This window comes from Callospermophilus lateralis, unplaced genomic scaffold (genome assembly GCF_048772815.1).
Source record: "Callospermophilus lateralis isolate mCalLat2 unplaced genomic scaffold, mCalLat2.hap1 Scaffold_45, whole genome shotgun sequence".
In the NCBI taxonomy this organism is placed as follows: domain Eukaryota; kingdom Metazoa; phylum Chordata; class Mammalia; order Rodentia; family Sciuridae; genus Callospermophilus; species Callospermophilus lateralis.
In genome coordinates this window covers 8,031,180-8,051,129 of record NW_027514398.1, presented here as the reverse complement: position 1 = coordinate 8,051,129, position 19,950 = coordinate 8,031,180, and the positions used below count along the sequence as shown (strand labels likewise).

General features: G+C 35.0%; 1 pseudogene; it reads right to left on the bottom strand.

Annotated features, from left to right (window-relative positions):
* The window catches only part of LOC143388945 (semaphorin-4C-like), a 41,372-nt pseudogene extending 33,193 nt beyond the window's left edge, over positions 1–8,179 (bottom strand).
* Between the last annotated feature and the right edge of the window lie 11,771 nt (positions 8,180–19,950).

The window sequence follows — 19,950 nt, the reverse complement described above, 5'->3', positions numbered from 1 at the left end:
AAAGCATTCACTGTTTAGAACAGCCCTGTTGTGCAACAGAGAACTAACACTGGATAAAATCCATACAAATGTAAAGAATCTGGCAAACATTTTAATCAAATTCACACTACATAATTCACCAGAGAATTAATACTGGAGAAAAGCCATGCAAATATAAATATTTTGGAAAAATATTTACTCAGACAATATCTTTGTTGACATCCGCGAATTCACACTGAAGAGTAGTGATACAAATGTAAATAATTTGGCAAAGCTTTTAATCACAGATTATGCCTTAGTAAACATCAGAGAATTCATACTGGAGAGAACCCATACAAATGTAAAAAATATGGCAAAGGTTTTAATCAAATATAACATTTTATTCAACACCAGAGAATACATACTTGAAAGAAATCATACAAATATAAAGAATGTGGCATAGCTTTTAATGTTAGGCACACAGTTATTGTGCACCAGAAAACTCACATTGGAGAGAAACCATACAAATATAAAGAATGTAGTAAAGTTTTTAGTGCTAGGCAAAGCCTTTTTTCTGCATAAGAATTCACAATGGAGATAAACCATACAAATGTAAAGAATGTGACAAGCTTTTAAAGAAATATCATACCTTAGCATACAACAGAGAATTCATACTGGAGGAAAAAACACAAATGTAAATACTGTGGCAAACATTTTAATCAAAGATCACAACTTAGTAGATACCAGAGAATTCACACTGGAAAGAACCCATAGAAATGTAAAGAAAATTTCAAGGCTTTTATTTGAAGAGTAGGCCTTACCCAACATCAGGGAATTCATACTGGAAAGGTTATACAACTGTAAACAATGTGGCAAAGTTTTTAGGTACAATTCAAGGGTTATCAAGCATGAGAGAATTCATACTTGAGAGAATCTTTACAAATCTAAAGAATGTAAAATATCATTTATTGTGATATCATGACTTAATAATTACTAGAAAATTCATACTTGGAAGAATAGTTTAAAAGTGGCAAAGTTTTAATCAAAGCCTAACATTTAAAAATGCCAAGAATAGTGATTAAACCCTACAAATGTAAAGAATGTGACATAGTTTTTAATAAAAGAACACACCTTAAAAATATCCCCCGATTTAGAATTCAAGAGAAGTTTTTTGCTTGCCAAAAAATATCAGAACAATGTTCAAATTTTAAAATTCATACTCTATCTATTCCTAATGCATATACTATCTGTTATGGAAAATTGGATAAAATACTTCTTCTATCTTAGCAATGACTTGCATGTTATATATCAAAAGCATCATCTCCCTTTTTATTTTTAGAAAAGCAGTATTTACATTTATTAATTATTTTGTGCCTTGGTAAAATACTTATAATAGCCTTGCTTTTCCTATAACATGCACTTTTATAACAATGTATCTCAGAATCCTATTTTGTCTTTCATTTTTCAGAAATACATTTTACTGTAAACAGCAAAAAATAAATATCACATGTATACTTATTTTTATTACTATAATGTCAAGTCTGAGATAATCTAATCACATAATTTATACTCTGTGCCTTTTAAAGTTATTTTAATACCACATTAAAATTGTAAATAATAGTTGGATCCATTGTTTGACATATTTATGCCACAGTCGGGTCGAGCACAATAACAGTGAAGGTGACAAGCAAGCTGAAGGTTGAAGCGGGAACTGCTTTATTGCAGGGAAACTCAGTGGGAACTGAGTGGGCACTCAAGGTAGCAAGAGCCGCTTCTATTCGAGACAGCAGAGGTACATATACCCATCTAATTACACACAGTTTAACTTAATTAACATCATCAAGATACAGCAGTCAGTCATTAAGGAATCCTCATCATCTTAATGGCTCCCTGGGGTTACTTCACAGACCACTCCACCTGGCAAACTGCCAGGTGCCATCTTGACTTCTTTGTGACCCTCAACATATTTATACATGCAATAGTATAATTTGGTCAATTTTATGTGCAAGTGCCTCCCTTTTCCCTTCCTTTCTTTCTATCACTTATTGCTTTTCCTCTACCCTATAGTTCACATTAAATTTTAATGGGATCCCCATTTTTCCATTCTTCTCTCTAGTTTCCACATATAAGAGAAAACATAGAATCCTTGGCGTCCTAAGACTGGCTTGTTTTGCTTAAAATGATGTTTTCCATCTCCATCTATTTTCCTGGGAATTATATGGTTTCGTTTTTTTAGGGCTGAATAAAATTACATTGTATACCACATTTTCTGTTTGGTCTGTTGCCAATATCTAGGTTGTTTCCATAACGTGGCATTTGTGAATTAGATATGCATGTGTTGCTAAAGTATGCTGACTTTAATTCTTTCATATAAGGAGTGGTATAGCTTAATCATACACTGGCTCCATTCCTAGTGTTTTAAAGATCTTACATATTGACTTTCATAAACATTGCACTTATTATAAAATGTTACCAATATTATATTAGTTTCAGTCCCCTAGGATTCTCAACAGCATTTATTTTTATTTAAATTGTTGATAGCCATTCTGACATATATGTTGGAATTTTACTTCTGTATTTTCTTTTATGGAATGCATAATTTCTGGTCTCATTAGCAGGTATTTGATAGACTTTGAGTTGATTGACTTTTATTTGATTGACTTTGACTTTTGTACAGGGTTATAAAGATGGATCTAAGATAATTTTTCCATATGTCCAATTTTCCTAGTAGCATTTGTTAAAAAGACTGTCATTTCTTCAATGTATGTTTTGACACTTGTCAAAGATCAGATGACTGTATCTATAGGTTCGTCTCAGATTCTTCTTTTCCATTGTTCTACGAGTCTGTTTTATAACCCTTCATTTTAAATTGAAATCAGTTATCATGTTGGCTACCATGCTGTTTTATAACCCTTCATTTTAAATTGAAATCAGTTATCATGTTGGCTACAGCATTGTTTTTTTTTCTCCCAGTATTATCTTGGCTACTCTGGTTATTTTATTTTTCCATACAAATTTTAGAACTATTTTTTTAGGTTCTGGGGGAAATACCAATATTATTTTAATAGGGATTGCATTGGATTTGTAAATCACTTTTGATATATAAATGATTTAGCAATTTCCATGGGACATATCCATGAACGTGGGAGGTCTTTCCATCTTTTATTATCCTTTTTTTCAAATTCTTGCTTTAATAGTATATAATTTTTATTGAAGACATATTTTATTTTACCTCCTTGGTTAGATTTATTTCCACGTACTTTTAAAATTCTATTGTAAATGGAATGGTATCTTGATTTTTTTCCCAGTGGATAGATTATTGGTGTGTTTAGACTTTGTATCTTGCTACTTTGCTGAATTATTTTTTATGGATCATTAAGTTCTTCTGCTGGAAATTTTTAAATTTCTAGGTAAAGAATGTTATCATCTGCAAAAAGTGATAATTTGACTTGTTTCTTTACTAATTGTATATGTCATATTTCTTTTTCTTGGCTAATTGTTCTGGCTAAAATTTCAAGTACTACATTGAATAGCAATGATGAGAGTAGACATCCTAGTTTCATTTCTGATATTCAAAAATACTATCAGTTCTTTCCTATCCAGTAGGATATGTTTTTTTTAAATTTTTTTAAATACAAATATAATGTTGAAGTAAGTTTCTTATATACCTAGATTCTTAAGTGTTTTATCATGAATGGGTGCTAGATTTTGTCAAAAGCTCTTTCTGTTCATATTGAGATAATCATTTGATTTTTAAATCTTAATTATGTTTATGAGGTGAATTACAATTTTTGATTTGAATATGTTAAACCATACATTCATTCATGGTATGAAACCAACGTAATCATGATGTACAATCTTCTTAATTTATTTTGTAAATGATTTGCTAAAATTTTAATAAGAATTTGTGGGAGTTAGGGTTGTGGCTCAATGGTAGATTGCTTGCTTATCACATGTGAGGCACTGGGTTTGATCCTCAGAACCACGTTAAAAAAAAGTAAATAAAATAAGGATATTGTGTCCATTTAAAACTAAAAAAATATTTAATTTTTTTTTATCTATGCTCATAAAATATATTGGTCTATACTACCCTGATCTTCCTGATATGTCCGTAGGTATTTGGCTAATAGTAGCTTCCTAGGATGATTTTGGAAATTTCTATGCTCAACACACTTTTTCAATTTCATTGAGTGATTTGAGAACTATCAGTAATAACTCCTTAAAATTCTGGTATAATTCAGCTGACACTCTGGGTTATTGTTGTTGTTGTTTTGTTGGGAGGCCTTTTATTACCAATTCAATCTCATTTCTTTTTATCTGGTTTATATTTTCTATGTGCTCTTGATTCGATTTTGGTAGGTTGTATGTTTATAGAAATGTATCCTTTTATAAAGATTTTCCAAATTATTGAAACATATTTTCAAAATAGTCCCTAATGATCCTCTGCATTTCAGTGATGTGTGCTGTTACCTGATTTTTCATCTAAAATTTTAAAAACATTGTGTTTATCTTCTCTCTGTTTTGGTTAATTTGACTAAGTGTTTATTAGTCTTATTTATGTTTTCAAACAATCAACTCTTTTCACATTAATTATTTGTATTGCTTTTTAATTCTCGTCATTAATTTCAGACCTGATATTATTTCCTTTCTTCCGCTGTTTTTTTTTTTATTTGATTAGTTCTTGCTTTTCTAGAGCCTTAGATTGTTTTTTTGATATGTCTCTGTTTTGTTTGTTTCATGTTGTTTTTATGTAGGTACTCACAGAATTAAACTCTTCCCTTAGAAATACTGTTGTGATTTAGGTAGGCATTGACGTCCAAAAGCTCATGTGTGATACAGTGTAGTAAAGTTTATATGTGAAGTTACTGAGTTATGAGAAATTTAATTAAATCATTGCATTAAACTCCGGATAGGGATTAACTGAGTGGTAACTATAGAGAGGTAGAATGAGACTGGAAGAAGTGGTTCTTTAAAGGCATGCCTTCAAAATATACATATTTCCCCATTATTAGGGGATCACAAGTTTGCCTGCCTCTCAATTCTTTTTCCTTTCTGTTTCCTTCTCCTGAGCTGCTTTCATCCATCACACTCTTCTGACATGTCTTTCTATTTCACCTGAGTAATTAAGTGGGTAATTTTTGAACTAAGACCTCTGAAACTATGAGGCCGAAAATAGTTGTTTTCCTTTAAAATTGTTCATATCAGTTACTTTGGTCAAAATGGTGCAAAAGATGACTGAAAACAAAATTGGTACCAGAAGTGGGGTCATTGTTGTGACCAATGTGACCATGTAATTCAGAAGATTTAGGAGATTTGGGGGATTTGTTCAAGGAATTTTAAAAAAGTTTAGAGATGCAAACTGAAAAAAAAAGTGTTAATGTTTTATGTGGACCTTAATGGGCAATTCTAGTCAGAGCTCAAAAGACCAGAATGCTGATAGTATGGTAAAAAAAATGCCTTTATGATGTTTCAGAAGAGAAAGGAGACTCATGGAAATTGAACTAAATGTCGCTCATTTTATATTCTGGCCAAAAAGTTTTAATATTTTGCCCATTTCCTGACATTTTATGTGAGGCTGAATTTAAAGAGATGAATTTGTTAATTTGGTGGAAGAAATTTCAAAGCAGCATTTCATTCAGGTGTTGACATGGGTATTTCTATCAGCTTTTAGCTAATATTATTGTGATAATTATGAACAGAAAGGAGAACAGGAAGATTTTAAAAACTTGGAGTTTGGCCAGAAAACAGAGTAAAACTGGGGCTAAAAATATGGGTAGTCGTGGGGCTGTGGATTTGGCTGATATATGTCTTATATGTCAGAAAGAGAAAGATGAAGATGGATTTTTTAATTGTTTCAGCAAAATCTTGTATCGATGATCTCTAGTCTCAGATCTGAGATATATGTACTAGTGCAAATAAGAGTGGTTTTGAACAATGAAATACATACAAAGCAGGAGTGACAACTAAGGCCCTGTGAAATTGATCACACAAATCAACAGGTAAACCAAGTTTAGATTCCAGATGAAATAAATGGGCAATAAATAAAATCACATGTGCTAAACAAAAGCACAACGACTGGTTGATTGTGTTAAATTTCATTACATAGATACAGATACATTATTGGAAAGTCTTTGAGTGGGGATTCCCCATTGTAGTCTTGACAGGATGATGTGTCCTCATGTCATTTTCATACTTTCTCTTGGCTCAGGGGTTTCTGAGCTATCCACAGCTCTATGTCTATATACTTTGGAGTGGCTAGCTAATTTGAGTCTCACTGTCCTCTATTGCCAAGAAAAAGTGGTCTGAAATATGGTATAAGGGTTAACAGGGGAGTAGTTAGATGCCCTGCAGTTACAAGTAATCTCCTAGTACATACTTTACTTGAAAAAACTTTATTTCTTCTTCTTTTTTTTACTACTGACAATTCTGCTACATAAAAATTGTCATGCAGTTGTTTCTTTATCTTCCTCATTCTAATACCTTGAAATTACACCCAGAATCAATTTAACCATGTTATATGTTAGTTGTGTTTTAAATTGTTCAGAGTTTGCACTATTTTCAAAAATGACTTTTTTAAATTTACATTCTCACCAACAGTGTACAAGGGCTTTCTTTTTCCCATATTCATAGTTTCTTGAGTCTTGGTTATTATTAAATTATTGACAATATCTGTTCTCTCTCTTTTGTGGGGGAAGGCTATTGGGAAATAAACTCAGGGACACTCAAACACTGAGCCATATCCCAAGGTCTATTTTGTATTTTCTTTAGAGACATGGTCTCACTTAGTTGCTCAGTTCCTCACTGTTGCTGAGGCTGGCTTGGAACTCTCTATTCTCCTGCCTCAGCCTTCTGAACTGCTGGAATTATAGGCATGCACCAGCATGCCTGGTGTTAAAAGCTATTCTAACAGTGGTGCTTTGTATACAATTGTCCACTATTTGACTTGTGCATCAATTCCCTGATGAAAGATTGTATAGTTCAGTCTGTCATGTAGCCAAAGAGAGTGTGTGTTACAAAAATTTTGGGGGATTAATAGTAAAGTATTATTTTTAACACCTTAAGTATTATTTTAACACCTTCTCTGCACTATTGCTTGGGATTTTAGCAGCCCATTGAGAAACTTGTACAGCAATGAGAAATGACTGGATTGTGATCTAGGGGAGATTTGCACGTGTTCAATAAGCTTACTCCCAGCACTTGAGGATTTAAAATGGCTTTATATTTGGGGTCCTTCAGCCTAAGCCTCTCACCATTCTTTTGCCAAGTGTTTTGTTTTATGTGAGACAATTAGTTTCTTTCATTGAACGGAAGCTATTAAGATATAATACATTAATTGATGAAAATTATGTGTAGATCCTTTCACAGCACAATGCAAATTAAAATAGAAAGCACAGAAAACTGTTTAGTTAGGGTGTCCAATATATGGTCCCAATCTTGCTCTTCTCAGGGTGACACTGGCTGTTGATGTTTCTGTTTCAATTATGTAGCATACTGTCTAAGGCCTAAGTCTACCCTAGCTTTTTAAAATCATTAAGTGGCAGTTGTGCACAGATATAAATCTCTCAACAAATAAACACACACACACCAAAAAAAAACACACAATGAAAGTGGATTAAGAACAAAGAATTGCTTTGCCAAATCTATCCCCCAATATACAGATTAGCCAAGAAGCAAAGAAAGCACTGGGATCGGTGGTGGTGGCAGCTGCTAAGGCATATTTGTTTGGAGCGGTGGGTTTACTACAGGAGTACTCATGGTTGGTTGGGAAGGCTCAATCTTATGCTTTTTCCTCTTTCTGCTTTCCTCTCTCTACCTCCTCCCACCCACCTCCCATAAGTACTGATGGACAAAAGGTGACTAAGGAGAGGGGGAAAAATATCTTTGGCTGGTGATATCAGAAAGCTGTTTGAATTCCCAGCAAGGAGAGAGGTGAGAGGGGGAGAGAGACGGTAAAGCTCAGTCTCGGCTGTGCGCGCTGGGGAACTGCACTCCATCTCCCTGGGGCACACGCTAGAGAAGTGCCCATCCCCAAGCTCGCGCCTGCAAGACGGGCCCCTGTGTGCTCCTGGTGAATGGGAAGGCGACTCTGATGGGTGGGAAGTAAACGCTGGACTTGACCATCTTTCTCTTTCTGTCTTTCAGCACGTACCTTGTGCAGCGGGAGAGCTGTCATTTCAGCATCAGGATTCAGAATTGATTCAGGCCACGCAGAGGAAGGCATATCTCAGCTTCCATTGTTGTGGGTCTTGGCCTGGAAATAGTAGTTTTTCTCAGCAAGGATGCAATTAACATCTAATTTGTTCAGGTTCGGTACAGGTACAGGTTTTGTAGGGACTTCGGTGAAGCCACCTAGGTTGGGAATCTTGCATTGATTTCTGCATGGCAATGGGATCATGGTTGTGACATCAAAACTTTTGTTTTTGTTTTGTGGTCTTAATGTATCTTTTTCTTTTTCAAGTTTCCCTTGGGGAAAGAGTGGGAAGAAACCCAGGAAAACCAAGAGAAGGACCTGATTCTCCATGTAAGAGGGAAGGAAAAGATAAATTTCTGCCGCCCTGCCCCATATTTTATTATTTATTTATTTAGCCTCTTAAACTGTAGGCTCTGAAGTATTTGCTGAACCAGCTTCAAATATGGGCTGCAAAAATATCATTGGACTCCTTACTATGTCTCTACTTGTAGACTCAGTAGGTAGTTTGCAAAACAAGTGCTAAAATAGTGCAGTGATGTGTGGGAGGAGACCATAAAGGTAATTCATTTCAAGTGTGGAGTCTTCCTAAGGGTGAGATGCTTGAGCCACAGGTAAAGTTGAATAAAGCAACTTACCATCATTTTGTCTCCTCACCCTTCTGCATTTTTATTCCTCTTTTATTCCTCCACTCTGGGGCGATTGTGTAGCCAGGAACAAGATATTTTATTAAAATGTTAGAGTGAAAACAGCTGAGTGAAAACAACAGTGTGGTTTGAAATACTAAAATTTGCCCTTTGGTTCTTAATACATGTTAATAGAATGCCCCTCTTCAAGGCTTTCTTTTCTAGGATAAGTGTTTAAAGAAAAACCCTGTAAAGGAAACATTAATCATTCCCCAGCTGGCTTTAAGAGTATTTGCAGGAACAAATCACCAGTGAGAGAAACTTGTGTGGCATTTTTGTTTTGTGTCATTTTTGGTTCATTAAAACAATTTGAATTCATTGAAACAAATGTGAAAAGAAAATATGGTTTATATGTTTAGGGCAAAATCCAAACTCTGTAAAACAAACACATTTTTCTTAAAAAAACAAAGAACATTCAGCAATACAAAGAAGATACACATTTTATTTATTTCAACTTCCAGAGATTGGAATCATGTTATCTCCAAAACATTTTGGTCAGTTCTGTTATTTTATCCAGAGAAAAAAACAGGTTAATGATAGATATGCAATAAAAATTGAGAAAAAATGCTTTGCACAGTTTGTACTTTTAAAAAATGAAACAAAAGTAAGGTTTAAATATGATTCTAGTTTACATTTAGTGGTTTTTCACATTTAGTGGTTATTCTTTTACATTTAGTGGTTGTTCTTTAACATAGTGATTTTGATATTTCTTAGAAATTCTTAAATGTCAAAACTCAGTGATGTAAGAATAACATCCAAAAGGAATTTTAAAAGGCTTAATTCTAAATGGAAAAGAGCACTCATTCTCTGGATCACTTCTATTCAAGTAGAGTACAGGGCAGGGTCAGAAAAGAAAGCTACCCTTAATAAAGTGTTTCAGCCTTCACACTGTTTCTTGTAACCTTCATAAATCACAGGTTCCTGAGCTCGCCTGATGATGAGCCTGCTGAGGTATATTTATAGCAGATGATTTGTAGATGACAAATATGCCAAGAAAGACATCATCTCCAGTAACCCCAGGCTCCACTGAGTTCCTCAGGGGTTCATAATTAAGACTCATAAAAGAACCCTGGATGTGGAGAATCTGTTCTCTGAACCCTGACAATAGTACAGTCCAAAGGCAAACCAAGGAGTAATCACTTTGTTTCATGTTTGCACAATGTTCCACATGAAAGCTTTGCCTACATATTGACTCAACAACCAAAGAGAATAGCAGTTTTCATACCCTATATTAAGTGTCTTTTTCTTCCAATTGACATAGGTCCCTTTTTCTGCTTTAAAGTATTTTAAAATTACCATTTAAAATTATAAGCTGCTTAACCTCTTAAGTCCCAGTGCATGTCCATGACATCTGTATGTGTACAAACGTATTTCACACACATATATAATGCACATGTATCCTTCTATTGGAATACTTACATATATAAATATACATGCATGTTTTCCAGTTAGAACACATTTTTGAGGATGTTTCATGACATTGTTTTGTGTATCTCTGCTAAACAAATAAATTTTACCCCAAATAGCAAAATTAATGGTGTAAACTAATTTTGTTGCAGTAATTCACTTGCAGGTCAGCATGGGAAAAGAAAGAAGAAGCAGAGCAAGCGAAGCAGCAGCAGAAAAAAAGCCCTTTATTGTGTACAAGCAATCTTTTTATAGTATTGTGAACAAAGAAGGCAGCCTTCCAACATCAATAAATCAGGTCTTTCAACTAATTAAACATAGCATACAGAAGTTTTAATTACTAATCAGAAATGACCCTCTTCTCATGGCTAATTTATTCTCAGCTCGGAGTATGTTGAGCTTGCTCTTTGTTAAGAACAGATAATAAAAATTTTTCTCAGCGCCCTCCTAGCCCACTTGGCAGAACATCCCGTTTGCAGGCAAGTCCTCCCAAGGACAGCAGACACCTTGTTTTCAAGCATGTCCACTGTTATTTATCTATACCTTGACAGAATATCCCGTTTGCAGGAAGACTCCATCAAGGACAGTAATAGTAACACAGTCACATCTGATTCTCTACAAATTTTGTTTCCTTTTGACTTTCAACAGAACCATTGAGAAATAAGTTTAACACATCAAAATATGGACTGACATTGCATTTTAAATTAGCCCAGGTATTTAAGGTTAAAGTCCATTAAATTAATCTCTCCTATTATATATTCAATTAACTAAGATTTCTTTAGAAAAATAATATTTCTAAGTGTATTTGTATATATTTTCCTTTAATTTTTTGTTAATTCTTTTTTATTTGAGAATAACCTTATTCTCCAAGATTCCTGCTTAAAATATAGTGTCACCTGCAAAATTCTTCTACTCAAAAATATGTTTCTCAAACTGGTTTACTCAGTTTTAGAAAGTTTTTTCTTCCTTTGTTCCTCCTGTATCTTGGACATATTGAAATTTTCTAAAATGTTAGTTTCAATAAGGCTTTAGTAAGGAGAAATAGGTTTGTAGATTATTCCTTGTTCAAAATCTTCTGATATATCTGTCTTTATTGTCTCCAATTTGCACAGAAATGGCTTCTAGAAATAATTTCTATAATTAAAAAGAGAATTACCATTCAACACATTGTTTCTTACCTTGTCCCCCAAGAGTCTTAAGTGCACAGTTTAATAAAGGTATTGTAAAGAGTTAGGAGAAAAGAAAGTTTTTAAGTTTGTTGAAAGAGATTTTCTCAAGATTTTGGCCATGGAACAATCCCTACCCCATTTTTGCATGACATCTGTTAAATTTCTGCAAAATTTGTGTTCTTTGGAAAATACATTGGGGTCTATTGACCTAACTCCAATTCTGAATTTTACTGATAGAGAAACAGACCCCTGAGAGGGGCTGAAGTTCTTAGAGAATGTTAGAGGGGAAGTTGAAACTAGAACCCCATCTCCTGACTATTTGGCCTAAATGGTCATCTGTACCCTAAGATGGGTCCTAGGATGCCAGGCATCATGAGTAGTGTTGTAAACCTCTTACTCCCTTATGAGTTCTTCTTGGGTTGATTTGCTCAAACAGAGTTTTTTTGGGTGTTATTTTAAAAATGGTATCTATATCCTATTCTTATATAATAAATCTTAGGGTATCTGCCCAACACAGCATGGCTATGACACTGGTACTTAGTAAATATGCTAAATGAGGATGGAAGTGAAAGCTCATAGAAGGGCTTTAAGAGGAGGTTGATCACAGGAAGGAAGAAGGAAAGGGTCAAGAAATGAAATCAAGTGAGAAGGAAAAACATGAAAAATTAGAGGGTTAGGGAAAAAAAGAGACTCTCGATGGAAATGAGACTTAGAGAATAAAGGATGGCTTCAGAGGATGAAAAAAAAATCATAAAACTGAGTGGGAAGCTGTGATCTTAACTTGTAAACATGACGCATGACGTTAATTCAGACGTCCTTGTCTAAATGATGGGGAAGACTACCAACTGCTGAGAACCTTTATGAACTCCTATCAAGATGTATTCGTTGCATGGGTGCATTAAGCTGATGAGGCAATTTCTTACCACCACAATAATAATGAGTGAGACAAATCTTGTCCTTATCAAGGTTACATTCTTGTTAGGGAGAAGAGTTCAGACAGGGACTCATATAAAATAACACTAGGTAAAATTTGATCAGGGCCTCTGGTACTGGGAAAAATCAGGGAACAGGAAAACAGATTATGAAAAGTATGAGGCAAAATAAAGACTTAATGGGTGCCACATGAGGAATGGATAGGATTGCACCAGGTAGAGATGGAGTAGGGTAGACCCATTTCAAGGTGATATGATGAAGAAAATGGGGAAGCATATGTAGCTGTGTTTTATGCAAGTGGGTTGGAGTCAAGGTGGGTATGTACTGGAAAGAGCATAGAGACATGGCCAGAAAGCCTTCAACCACACTGCGGTTCTTGGAAGTTTAGCTGAGGTTCTGACACTAAAGGAAATTGATGAGAAACTAGTGAACAATGTTTTATTTTGTGCAGAGAAATAGTAGCACTAGAGGTGATATGTAGGCATCGTGAGATGTGAAGACAGGAGAAAGATCTAGCTGGTAGAGGAGGAGGCAGTTAGTTTTGGAGAGACCACCACACCACTCAATATTGCCCACCAGACAGCTTATGAGGAAAAGTCACAGAGACCAGCCACAGGAGACTGTTTCAATACAAAATCCGCCTGCATGGTTGAGAACCACAGCCTTGAAATTCCGTATGTATGCATTTGATTTCCAGCAACCTGCCTAATTTGCAAGGGAACTTCAAAGCTTATTTTAGTCTCTCTGTCTGTGAAATGGGAACTATTTCTATATCAAACGGTTGTGAATATTCACAAAGAGAAACTTCTTAGCAAGGAAACTTCACACAGTCAAGGAGTGAGCATGGGCCACTGAGAAAAGGAACTGGAGAGTTGGGGTTATGCCCCTGAGGCGGTCAGGAAGGCCAGCCCTCAGGAAGCCCAAAACCCTGGCTTCAGCCGAGCCTGGTGAACACCTTCTGGAGAGAATGGGTAAGCTGGGGCAAGGCAGCCTTGTCCTAGTTCCCATCCCAGGTTCTGCCCAGGTTTCATCCATACAAGTGTTCCAACAATTCTGAGCTGCCTGACTCCCAGTGCCAACACTGTGAGGAGCCAAATGCGCAGGTGCCCCGCTGTGCCCCTCCCCCCAATTCCCTGAGCACTCTAGCTTCGCAGCTATGATTGGCCAGAGGACCTCTATGTCTTGGCCAATGAACGCTGCTGTGTGCACGACTTTTACTGCATAGAAGAAAACAAAAACTGTGAGTGGTTTGCGGGATACCCGAGGTGGCAGCCGAGGCTGAGGAGCGGGGTCTAGGCCGGAGGACCAGGTACCTGGGTGAGTGGCTGCAAGATTGAGGGGTCAGTACAGTGGGTATGGCTTGTAGGCTCAGGAAGACCTTGCCCTATCCCCGAGCTCCGGACCCTCCTCAGAGGCCACAGCACCTGGGGAGGGGATGGGGCCTGGAGGCGTGGCTGGGTCCTGGCCGGGCAGGTGGACAGGGATTCTCAGCCCCTCCAAACCCCCCCCCCTCCGTGTGGGCGAGTGGCGGTGGGACTTAGGGGTCAGTAATGTTGGGCATAGCTTGCAGGCTCCGGAAGACCGTGTCCTGTGATCCCGTCCTGGCGCCTTCTAGGAGGGAGGACACCATGTGTGGGGAGGGGAAAGGGGCGTGGAGGATGTGTCGAAGTCCTGGCGCGGGTCCTGGCAGGAGTGTTCCGCCACCTGATCCAAACCCGCCAGCGGGCAGGCTTGTCCCATGGCCCTGTGCTGCAGGGGGCTGGCGCTTCCCCTTCCCTCAAGACCTCTCCCCACCTACCAGGCGCTTGTGGGCCTGGGCGCTTTGTCGGGGATGCAGATTATATATGAATCAAGAGTTTATATTTGCAGCAGAGTTTTAATTTTGGAGAAGGATGGAAGTGTGATTCCGTGAGGCCGAATTTCTGGGAGGATGATCTACATCGTCCCCACCTTTCTGCTTCCCCCAGAGAAGCCCAGGCACCTCCTGGGAGCCGCGGGGCTGGGGGCCTTGGGAGTCCAGGACAGGCGGCTGCATTGCAGCACGTGCAGGGGGAGTCAGACACGTGCCCACCAATAAGCCCTGCTCTGATTGTGCTGTGTCCCTCCACTGGAAAAGGGTCTCCGTAAATTAAGTATAATCTCAAAGAAACAGGACGGAAGGGGTCCTTGTTGTGCTGTATATGTCAGTTTGCTGTAGGATGCACGGTTTTTTTTTAAGAGCTTAGAGTGCTCTGCAGTCGTCAGTGTCTCCCATCTCCCTCATGCCCTTGTGCCAACCGGCTGCATAAGCAGCATCCATAGGATCCACAGGTGATTACCAATGCAGCTTGGTGTGCATCAGGATGGTCAGGATAAAACGTTGCCACATGTTTTTAACTTTAAATTGTTAATGTTGTTTTCCAGAAATTGTAGTGTTTTTATTACTATTTGGGAAGCCACCTTATACATTTAAAAAAAGAGACCACAGCAGATATGTTATAAATTTAACTATTTTTATGTATGTCTTTAATGTCGCTTCATTGTAGGTTAATTTAATTCCCATGTATCTCAGTAGGTGTCTTTTAATATACTTTGTTTTCCTGTAGTAGTAAATGTCAAGGGAAAATAGGAATTCAAAAATAAGTGCTACTTGGATAATTTCTATAATGCAGTCTTTTGCATTAAACTCCTAGAGTGTTTCCGGGTGATTTTATGTTGCTGATAAGGATGATTAGAGCCAGGGAATGCAAAAAAGGAATTTTCTATTTTAAAAAATACGTAATTTTCTATTTTAAAAAAAAATGACTTCCTAAAATGGCAGAGTAATTTATCGGAAAAATTTCAGAAAGAACATTGGAGACAAAAAAAATATTCAATTTCAGCCTTAATATTTTCCAAATTAATGTTTTCCACCTCTTGTTTCTCATTGAAAATTAACTTTTATAGATTAGTATGAAAGAACTAGGTTTTAGGATTTTTTTCCATATACATTTTCTTAATTTGAAGTTGAGAATATTTTAAGATTGTTAAATAGAAAAAAATCTACTTTGGAGAGTGGAAATGTGGGATTTTTTATCCTTTCTTTTTTATTTAGTTTTTATTTAAAAATGTTTTAATCTTTATCCTTTCAACTACTTTGCTGCTACCAAATGTGTGGCTGAATTGTTGATTTCTTCATAAGGTTATTATTGACTAAAGAACTACTTAATAAGAAGAAATTTAGTGAGTTATAGATAATAAGCAAAACCTGATAATTTTATTTATCTAACTCAATGCCTTCTGTATAATATTTTAAAATAATTTTGTTGTTCAATAAGTAGTACTTAAAATTTTGATTTAACAATAGAAGTCTATGCTTTAATAAGCTTCTCTCCATTAACTCTAAAAAGAATTTTCATGAAGAATATTATAAAATCTTTTACTTCATTTATTAAGTCTGAATTCTAACCTTGGTTATTCCATTGAGCAGCTGTCTCTCCTTTGCCTGATCACCTACCTTCTCTCAATCTGTTTAATTGTGTGCAAAGCAGAAAAAACTACCTCAAAATTGTCCTGTGAGGTGCATGAAATGAAGAATTTAAAATGATTTTGAAGTATAAAGGCTTTATGAGCTTTGTTTATAATCATTTTCTTTCTAAGGTTCTGTAGGAAAAACTCTCATAGATTATATTTGCATCAAGAGTAAAACACTTTAAAATATAACTTTAGTTTTAAAAACTCAACATATATGACAAATGTAACACATTATCCCTTTCATATAATATACTGAAGTTAAACAGTGTGTGGCATTCTTAGACATGGAAAGGGCTAAATGTTTGGTTTACAGATTATTTTTGTTCATATGTGTTTGAATCAGTGTACATGCATTTAAAAAATATTTTTAGTTGTTGCCAGACACAATACCTTTATTTATTTTTCTGTGTTGCTGATTATGGAACCTAGTGCCTCACCTGTGCTAAGTAAGCACTCTGAGCTATGACCATAGCCCTCTTATTTATATTTTAAGATTCATTTTTCCCTAAATCCAGAGTTGGTTGGGATTATAACAAAAAGTGATTATATAGAATCACATATGCCAGTTTATTCTGAATAGACTTAGATAATGATATTTCTGTTTTCTTAATTTCTGAATCTATATGATAGCATCTTACACTAAGGATTACCATACATTTATAAATTTAGCATACTCTGTATTTGTGTTGGTTTCACAATTTCATAGCCTCTTATTTTGAAAAAAGAGCTATGGACTTAAGAAGTATTGAGGAATTCAAAAGTCAGCTCATCTTTGTGTTCCTAGAGGCATCATATATCATTTTATCCTAGAATGACATCTAACAGTAAGTCATTGTATATGAAAAAAATTCTGAAGTTAGTTTTTCACTAATTTTTGCATTTTATTTTGAAAGATAAGCACACTGCAACTGTAATCAGTGTAAATTACTGGAAGAACTTATATTCAGAATTTATGACTTAAACAGTATACAACACTTATGTACTTAAAACTACTTTTTAAAAAATATCCAGAGATTTTGAAATCTTACTTCAGTTTTGACATCTTGCAATATATTTCAAAATATATTCCCAAGAAACAAAATTGTAAAGTCTTTATTTAAAATAATGAGTAGTTCTTATAAGTAATTGGTAGAGATCTTGCCCATATTTATTTATGTGTGTTTATGTAAACGTCAGATTTTGGGGCTTGATATTCTTAAAAGTTTTGGGATATGTGTATGTCTTTAACTTGAAATATATACATACAGAAAATGTATGTTTTAATTCCAAGTTTAAAGGGTGCACTGCCACATACTGAAATCTTGTGGTTTTTCATACAGTTAAACTTGTCAAGAAAATTTGAATCAAATGTTAATTAATTTATTTCTGCTTTCTTGGAATATAAATTGAACTCTTAAAAATAGAACTGAGCTTGTCACAGTGGTGTTTGCCTGTAATCCCAGTGGCTCAGGAAGCTGAGGTAGGACGATCACAAGCTCAAAACCAACCTCAGGCAAAGAAAGCCACTAAGCAACTCAGTGAGGCCCTGTGTCTAAAAAAAACAATACAAAATATGGCTGAGGATGTGTTTCAGTGGTTGAGTACCCCTAAATTCAATCATCAGTGACCCCCCAAAATAGAATTATGTAATTTTTACCATGTTCTTAAATATGTTGGATTTACATTACTTTTATCAGTTTAGAAAATGTTAAAATTTTGTGTTTTTTAAAAATAGATACTAAAGGAAGTCTTGTATTTGGTAATTTGTTTAATCAGTGCAAGTGAAATGAAAAAACAGTGTAAAAATGAATGTAGAAAATGAGCAGATACTGAGTGTAAATCCCATAGGTGAGTAGAGATTTATGACAAGTGCAGGCCATTCGATAGTAAAAGTATCTTTAAATACTGTCATTTTATGCCATCAGGAAACAGTGATGCTATTTTTATTTTTAATTTTTTTTTTGTTTCTCACACACATGACAATAGTGGAATGCATTGCTATTATAATTATTCATTCACAACACCATTTTGTAACTCTACCCTCATCATTATACAAAATACATGTATGAAGACATGAATTCGTTGTCAACATACCTTATATACAATCAGAGATACGATGCTATTTTTAAAATCAAGTTTTTGATTCTTATTTTCCTAGGAATTTATCCTGCCCTCATGTTTTTCTTCTGCCTGTCCTTACACATTGCATATATTCTTACTTGCCACTATTTATTATAAAGTATATAGTACAGAATGGAGAAGAATAGTGACCCTACTTACTAACATTTTATATGGACTTGTTAGTGATCTCTTCAACATAGGCTATAAATGAAATCTTTGATATCTTTCCTAACTATTTGTTATAAATTACATATGATATTTTCCCATGGTACTTCAAGCACATAAACAACATAAAAACAAACATGGTTTTGTGGAGTAGATGACCATGTTCTAAAGAAAATGTCTTCATTGTGTAACTTTCAGAACATTCTTCCAAAAAGAGTTAAATTAGGATTGTGCAATATGTTAATAGTAATATTGGTATATTATAGATAATTGATTGTTAATAATTTTATTAAATTGAAAACCTTGTGTTTTCTGTACTTGTAGATACGTTAACAGTTAAATATTATAATTTCATTTCTCCAGTGACTTTTATTCACTATTGTATACAATTTTAGTTTTCTTTATCTAAACCTTTTGATTTAAAGTAGGCTAGAAAATTATAGTTGAAAATTTGCTCCAAAAATTAGGGATTATTATGTGCTGCTATGTACAATGACTAAGTGAGTACTGGGATAGGGGGTAGAGTATGAAGGCTGAGGCAGGAGGTCCACAAGTTTAAGACCATCCTCAGGAATTTAGTGAGGCCCTGTCTCAAAATTAAAATTTACAATTGCTGGTGATATGGCTGAGTGGTTAAGCATTCCTGGGTTCAACCCCAGTTCCAAAACAAAAGTTTTTCATGTATAGGTAACTGTTTATTTTTCGCACTGTCCCTTACAGTATCCACTAGGCATTTGTGGCTATTCTGGATTTAGATGCAGGTGAAATCTCAAATTTCATTATGATTGCATGTTCAAATAATATTATTGTTAGATTGGGGAAAATAGTTTAAAATTAATTTTACCCATTTTAATTATTTTAATGTGGCTAGTAGAAAATTTTAAATAATGTGGCCTCTATGTCACTTCTATGAGAAAGCATACCTTTAAGCTTTATAAGTTTGTATTCTTACTACAATAAGACCTCATTAAAACTCATCCCCCCAGTACTTCCTTGAAATAAGGGATATAGTCTTTAATATTTGGATAGGCAAGAGGCAAACTTTGCGGTAAATTCTTCCTAGAGCATATAGTCCAAGTCAGAGACAATAGTATTTTAATCCAACTTCTACCTTTACCAGTTTTTTTTTTTTTTTTTTTTTTTTACTATGAGGAAGTAGGTTATTTATGTAACCTTCAGTTTCCTTATATATAAAATGGGTGTATACAGTTTTATAAATTTATTTTTAGAATTATCAATATATTATATATCAAGTATAAAACCTTTTTAGTTATGTAAAATACTCCTAATATTGTTACTCTAAGTTGCCACTCATTGGAACTCCAGAATTGGAAATGTGATTTCTGATACTTTGGTCATATAAGTGGAAGTGGTTAATACTGAAATGTCAGAGAATTCAGAGAAGGAATTAGTTCACAGTAGAATACAATTCTGAAGATACCACCTTCTCTGTTTCAGTATTTTTTTTTCCTTTTTAGTTTTATTCAGTCAGATTAACAGTTCCTTGACTTGCCCCCAATTTAGGTAAGTCTGTATAGCAAGATATTAATAAAAGAATTGATTTATGCATGGGTAAAAAATTCTAAGATTATTAGAGAAAATAATGCTGCAGACAGAAACACATATTGAAGAGGGTGCTAAAATAGTTGGAGAAAAGAAATTCAAGTATGGGAATAGATATGTTTAAATTAGATACTTTGATATTTCAATAGAGTTTTAACACCTTTTATTATACTTGTAAGCCCTTTATCTAGTGGACCCTCTATAGTTTAATGTTAACAAAATGAAAGCAATATATTTCAATGATATTTCAATTATTTTCTTAACCACCCATTCTTACTTGAAAACTGAA